We start from the raw sequence: 6,020 nt of genomic DNA on the forward strand, positions 1-6,020 counted from the left end.
GCAAAGTCTCTGGATGGAATACAAGGCCGTGCAAGCCATTAAACCAACATTTGAAATTGGAAGGCGTGGACCCCAACCACCTCCAAGAAGCAGGGCCCCCTCTGAAAGGTCTTTGGGGGAAGGGGGAGCCAGTGGAGGAACTCTTTGAGTAGGGATGGAGGGGGGAGACATATGGATGATTGTGGTCATTCCATTAATTTCCACATGAGTTCATCCAGGCGACCACTTTCAGGAACAAGAGAACCTCTACCAGGAAGTGGAGGTCACCTCCTAAAACGTCAGTTCCCCCAGGACCAGTGTGCAACAGCCCTGGACTGGGAGGATGAGTCCCAGGATCAAGTGGAAGAGATAGTTCTGGAGGCCCACCATGCAGGAAGCCCCTGCCCTCCTGCAGACATGTTCATTTGTCCAAGAGGGATGATGGATGTTCCACGAAACACAGTTATTCAAGCAGAGATGACCCCAGTTCTCGGGATACAAGAGAGGCTACTTGCACAACCACCACGAGATGGTATACGCCGTGATCATGGTCATTCCAGTTCACGTGATGACCATCCCTCCAGAGGCAATGGTGATAGAGGTGGCTACGGTCGGGGTCGTTCAGAGCATCCAAGGGGAAGTTCCTACGGAGATTCCTATGAGAGCTATGGTAACACACATCGTGCTCAGCCTACACAGGGCCCTGCCATCTTATGGTGGAAGCAGTCATTGTGAGGCTTACAGCAGCTCACAGGACAGTGATGGTGGAAATCGAGACAGTTGTTCAAGCAGCTGAAGAGATCTGTACTCCAGTAGCTGTGCTTGTGCTGGCACACAAGAAAGAGGGCTTCCCCCTCCTAAGGAGAGGGGTATTCTCCTCCACATGATTCCTATAGCAGTTCAAGTGGAGCACCAAGAGGGGTTGGCTGTAGAGGAAGCCAATTGATAGAGGGGGAGGCAGAAGCAGACTACAAACAAACAAAATTTTGGACCACAATTCCTGTTCAAAGAAACAAACAAAATAAAACTGGAAACTATATTCTATTATAATTACCCAAGGACTATTAAGGGAAAATTATGTTACTTTTCCCCTTAAGTTTTCCTCCCCAAATTTTTATGTTCTTGTGAGGAAAAAGAAAACCCATTCAATTTCATTTGAAATTGAAACTTCATTGCTTTCAACAAGCAAATGTTACATGTGTAAGACTTGACTTGTGCACTAGTGTTGTAGTGCTCTTAAGTGTCCCTGAAGGCCACTTCCTATTTGATTCTTCCTAGGAAATGAAGCATGCAATACTAAGATCGTCCACAAACATCTAGCCATCTATCATGGAGAGATGGCTCATTCAGCCCCTATCCGCCTGCTAGATACTAGAAGGGTTGTTGGGTTTGCGCTACTCTTGAAAGCTCAGAGTGTCTTCAAACACAAATGCTTACTCTCCGCTCAGTAAACCCAAGACAACAGGATCACGCTAGCGCCGGCATGTGCCTTTCTGACATTTCCTGGGGCATCTGCAAGATCCTCCCTTTTCCCCCTCCCCAATTTAGACCATTTCAAGTGTGTGTTAAACAACTGCAGAATACTAAATAAAAAGTTTGGCCAAACAAACATAAAAGTGTATTAATAAAAAAATAGAGTGGGAGGCAGATCCATGATGGCAGACCCAGAGACTCCGTATAACACGAAATGAAATGAAATGGTTGATACTGGCAATCTTGGAACTCAGAGGCAAAAAAGAAATTTGAAGCAGGTAGAACAAATACTGATGAGAGGTACAGCTAAAACAAAAGGAGAGAATAAGTTTGCACGGGGAGTGAGAAACTGTGGTTTACTGCAAGATGTGCACTGTCCAGAACTCTCAACTCACTGCCATAGAGTCAACGCCAACTCACAATGACCCCACAGGCTAGGACTTGCCCTGGAAGCTTCTGCGATTATAAAACTTGACGGCAGTAGAGAGTCTCATCTTGAGGCACTTGCTGATGAAGATCAAGGACCGCCGTCTTCATATGGATTACAACTCATTGTAAAGAAAACCCAAATCCTGACAATCGCACCAGTAGGTAAAATCATGATAAGCAGGGGAACGTTTGAAGCTGTCAACGATTTAGTCTTGTTTGGATCCACAGTCAATGCTCATGGAAGCAGCATTCAAAATCTCAAACTATGCATTGCACAGGGTAAATCTGCTGCAGAAGACCTCTTTACGGTGTTGAAAAGCAAGGATGTTACTTTGAGGACTAAAGTGTGCTTGTTACAATCTATGGTATTTTCAATTACCTTATATGTATATGGAAGTTGGACATTGAATAGGGAAGACCAAAGAAAAATGGATGCATTTGAACTACGGTCCTAATGAAGAATACTAAACGTACCATGGTGTCTGGCTATTACAAGATATAGCGTCTGGAGTCTTAAAAGCTTGCAGTTAAACAAGCAGTCATCTAGCAGGGAAGCAACCGTGCCCACATGGAAGAAGCACACTAAATCGTGTGGTCACGAGGTGCCCATGAGATAAGGTATCAGACATCAGAAGACCCAAAACAACCAACCACTTTGATGTGATTGAGGAGGGTCAGAATGGAGACCCAAAGCCCATTCCAACTTTGGGGAGAAAGGGGGAACGGATCACAATGATGGATGTACAGTGCATCTCCTCCCCTCTCCTGCTCCCAGGGGGATGAACAACAGAAACGTGGGTGAAGGGAGACAGCAGGCAGTGTAACATATGAAAATAAAAATAATTTATAAATTATCAAGGGTTCACGAGGGTGGGAGGGCTGGGGGAGGGCTGGGGAAAGAGGAGCTTATACCAAGGGCTCAAGTTGAAAAAAAATGTTTTGGAAATGATGATTGCAACGTATGTACAGATGTGCTTGATACAAGAGATGTATGGATTGGTATATGAGCCGTAAGAGACCCCAATAAAATGATTTACTAAAAAAATGAGGAATAAATAAATAAAAGTACCATGAGCTGCTAAAAGAATCCGGAAGTCTGGTTTAGAAGTACAGTAAGAATGCTCCTTAGAGGAAAGGATGAGGAGACTTTTTCTCATGGAATGTGAACATGTGGTCAGGACAATACCAGTTCCTGGAGTAGGACATCATGCTGGGGAAAGTGGAAAGCCTTTGATGAGAGGACTGGCATAGTGGCTGCAATGATGGACAGACACCATTGTGAGGACGGTGCGGGATGGGGCAGTGTTTTGAGTTCTGGGTCCTCACTTCTGCTCGGTATCTAACAATATTAACAGCATCAGTTCACATTTTATGTTGCTTAGTTTTATTTTGTTCTTGTTGGGTTGGTGGTATTCTTTGTCCCACCTATTTTTCTATGTTGAGTTTATTTTGTTGAAGAAATGTTCTTATAATTTCTTTCATTGCAGTTGTAATATTTTTTACTGAGACTTTATATGATTTTCTTTCTTTTAGTTTTGGTAAAAGGTTTAATAATTTTCTTTGAGGCTACACTTCACATAAGGCATCTTCTCTGATTATTTGCCCAGCATACAGATTGAATAAGTAGGGTAGGACAAGGTAATCCTGATGCACACCTTTCTTGATCTTAAATTATGCAGTATTCCTTTGTTCTATTTGCACATCTCCCTCTTGGTCCATGTACTGGCTCCACATGAGCACCATGAAATGTTCTGGATTTCCAATTCTTCTCAAGGATCTCCGTAGTTTGTTATGATCCACACCATCAAATGCCTTAGCACAGTCAATGAACCACAAGTGACTATCTTTCTGTAATTCTCTGCTTTCAGAAAAGATCCATCTGATAGTAACAATGATAGCCCTCGTTCCATGTCTTCTTCCAAATTCAGCCCAAACATCTGGCAGCTCCCTGTCAATGTACTGTTGCAACCATTGTCGGATGATCTTCAGCAAAATTATACTTGTATGCGATATCAATGGTTTCGTTCTATAATTTGAGCATTCTGTTGGGTCACCTTTCTTTGGAATGGGCACAAATATGAATCTCTTCCAGAAAGTTGGCCAAGTAAATGTCTTCCAAATTTCCTGGCATAGACAAATCAGTGTTTCCAGTGCTTTATGAGTTTGCTGGAACATTGCAATGGGTATTCCCTCGATTCCTAAGGAATTGTTTTGGGCTAATGCCTTCATCGTACCTTGGACTACTTCTTCATTACTTCTAGATCATATGCTATCTTTTGAAATAGTTAAATGTCAACTGTTTTGTGGTAAAGTAGCTCTATATTTGTTCTCTCCTTTTGATGCTTCCTGTATCATTCAGTATTTTCCCACAGAATCTTTCAATATTTCAACTCAAGACTTGAGTTTTTTCTTGAGTTTTCTTTCAGTATAAGCACTGCGTTCATCGGTGTGCGCACCCCGGGGAGAGTTGGAGAGAGCAGGAGGTGATGTCTCCTTGGTTCCTAGCTCTCTGAAAAATCAGTGTCTCTACCCAGTTTATATAGGCAGTTCAGGTGGCTCCTTGACGTCATTCTTGAAATTCCGCAGCATCCAGCCAAGTCTTATGGGGTCTCCCAGACTTTCTGGGGTGACTCTTCGGACCATCTGTTGGTTCTTGGCAGTGGTCCAACATTTGATCTGGACCTAAATGTCATACTTTCATTTTTTCCCCAAAATGGAGTTTCCTGGCTTTACATCGTGTGTGGTAGTTCAACATCTTGCAAGGTAGTTCTATAATGCTCTCATCATATATGCTGAGCACATTATTCCTCTTTGGTTTTCTAATTCTAGGTATTTTCATATTTCATTATAAAATTTGACTTTGTCTTCTTGTGCTGCCCTTTGAAATTTTCTGTTCGGCTCTTTGATTTCCTCAGTTCTTCCATTTGTCTTGGCTATGCTAGGATCAAAAGTAAGTTTCAGAATCCCTTCTGACACCCAAATTGATCTTTTCTTTCTTTCCTATCTTTTTAATGACATTTTACCTTATTCATGCATGATGTTCTTTTTTTTTTTTTTGTCTTTTTGTTATCAGAGGAGGATTTTTAAAAATCATTTTATTAGGGGCTCATACAACTCTTATCACAATCCACATGCACATCAATTGTGTAAAGCACATTTGTACATTCATTGCCCTCGGCATTCTCAAAACATTTGCTCTTGATATCCTCCCACAGCTCATCAGGCCTTGTGTCATTAGCATTCCATGTGTCAAATCCGTTCTTGAGATGTTCTCAAAATTCAGTTGGGCTATTTTAAAGGTTATAGTTTGGATCCCTTGGATTTGTATTAATTTTCTTCAGCTTCAACCTAAACTTACATAGGAGCATTTAATGGTCTGTTCCACAGTCAGTCTCTGGCCTGGTTTTAGCTGCTGAAATTGAGCTTCTCCATCATCTCTCCCCACAGATGCAGTCAATTTAAGTTCTGTGTGTTCCATCTGAAGAGTCCACATGTCTAATTACCTTTGGATTGTTGGGAAAAGATATTTACAATGGAGAAGTTGTGATTTCCATTATGTGTTCTCTGGCTTCATTTCTATCGCCAAGGCCATATCTTCCAACTATTGTTCCTTCCTCTTTGTCTACACTACTTAGACTTCTTTAATATATACTCTTGCTTAAAAGATATATAAGGTGCTCTCTTCGGCAGCACATATACTAAAATTAGAACAATACATAGAAGATTAGCATGGCCCCTGCACAAGGATGACATGCAAATTTGTGAAGCATTCCATATTTTTTTATTTGCTCTGTCTTGTTTTTGTGCATAATGTTATCTCTGCAGGTCTATCTAGATAAGATAGGCTGGATAAACAATCTGGAGAAGAAAACAACGGGACTGATGGTTGCAGGGGGACATGGTAGAGGAGGAGGTGGAGGAAAGGAAGTGGTGTGAACAAGCCCAAGGACAAGGGAAAAACAAGTGATCCAAAATCGGTGGTGAGGAGGATGTAGGAGGCCTGGTAGGGCATGATCAAGGGCAATGTAACCAAGAGGAATTACTAAAACCCAAATGAAGGCTGAGAATAATGGTGGGACAAGAGGAAAGAAAAAGGAAATAGAAGAAAGAACTAGGAGGCAAAGGGCATTTATAGAGGT

The 6,020-nt window shown here is 42.0% G+C and overlaps 1 non-coding gene and 1 pseudogene across 1 annotated transcript; both read left to right on the forward strand.

Annotated features, from left to right (window-relative positions):
- Positions 1–775, forward strand: part of LOC101655201 — a 30,537-nt pseudogene extending 29,762 nt beyond the window's left edge.
- A 4,780-nt stretch (positions 776–5,555) lies between these two features.
- LOC115870597 lies at positions 5,556–5,662 on the forward strand. Its single transcript, XR_004046787.1, has one exon. It is a non-coding gene; the product is annotated as a U6 spliceosomal RNA (small nuclear RNA).
- The last annotated feature ends 358 nt before the right edge of the window (positions 5,663–6,020 follow it).

The sequence above is a fragment of the Echinops telfairi genome, unplaced genomic scaffold (assembly GCF_000313985.2).
Source record: "Echinops telfairi isolate 266 unplaced genomic scaffold, ASM31398v2 ScPeMD7_2010;HRSCAF=2546, whole genome shotgun sequence".
In the NCBI taxonomy this organism is placed as follows: Eukaryota; Metazoa; Chordata; class Mammalia; order Afrosoricida; family Tenrecidae; genus Echinops; species Echinops telfairi.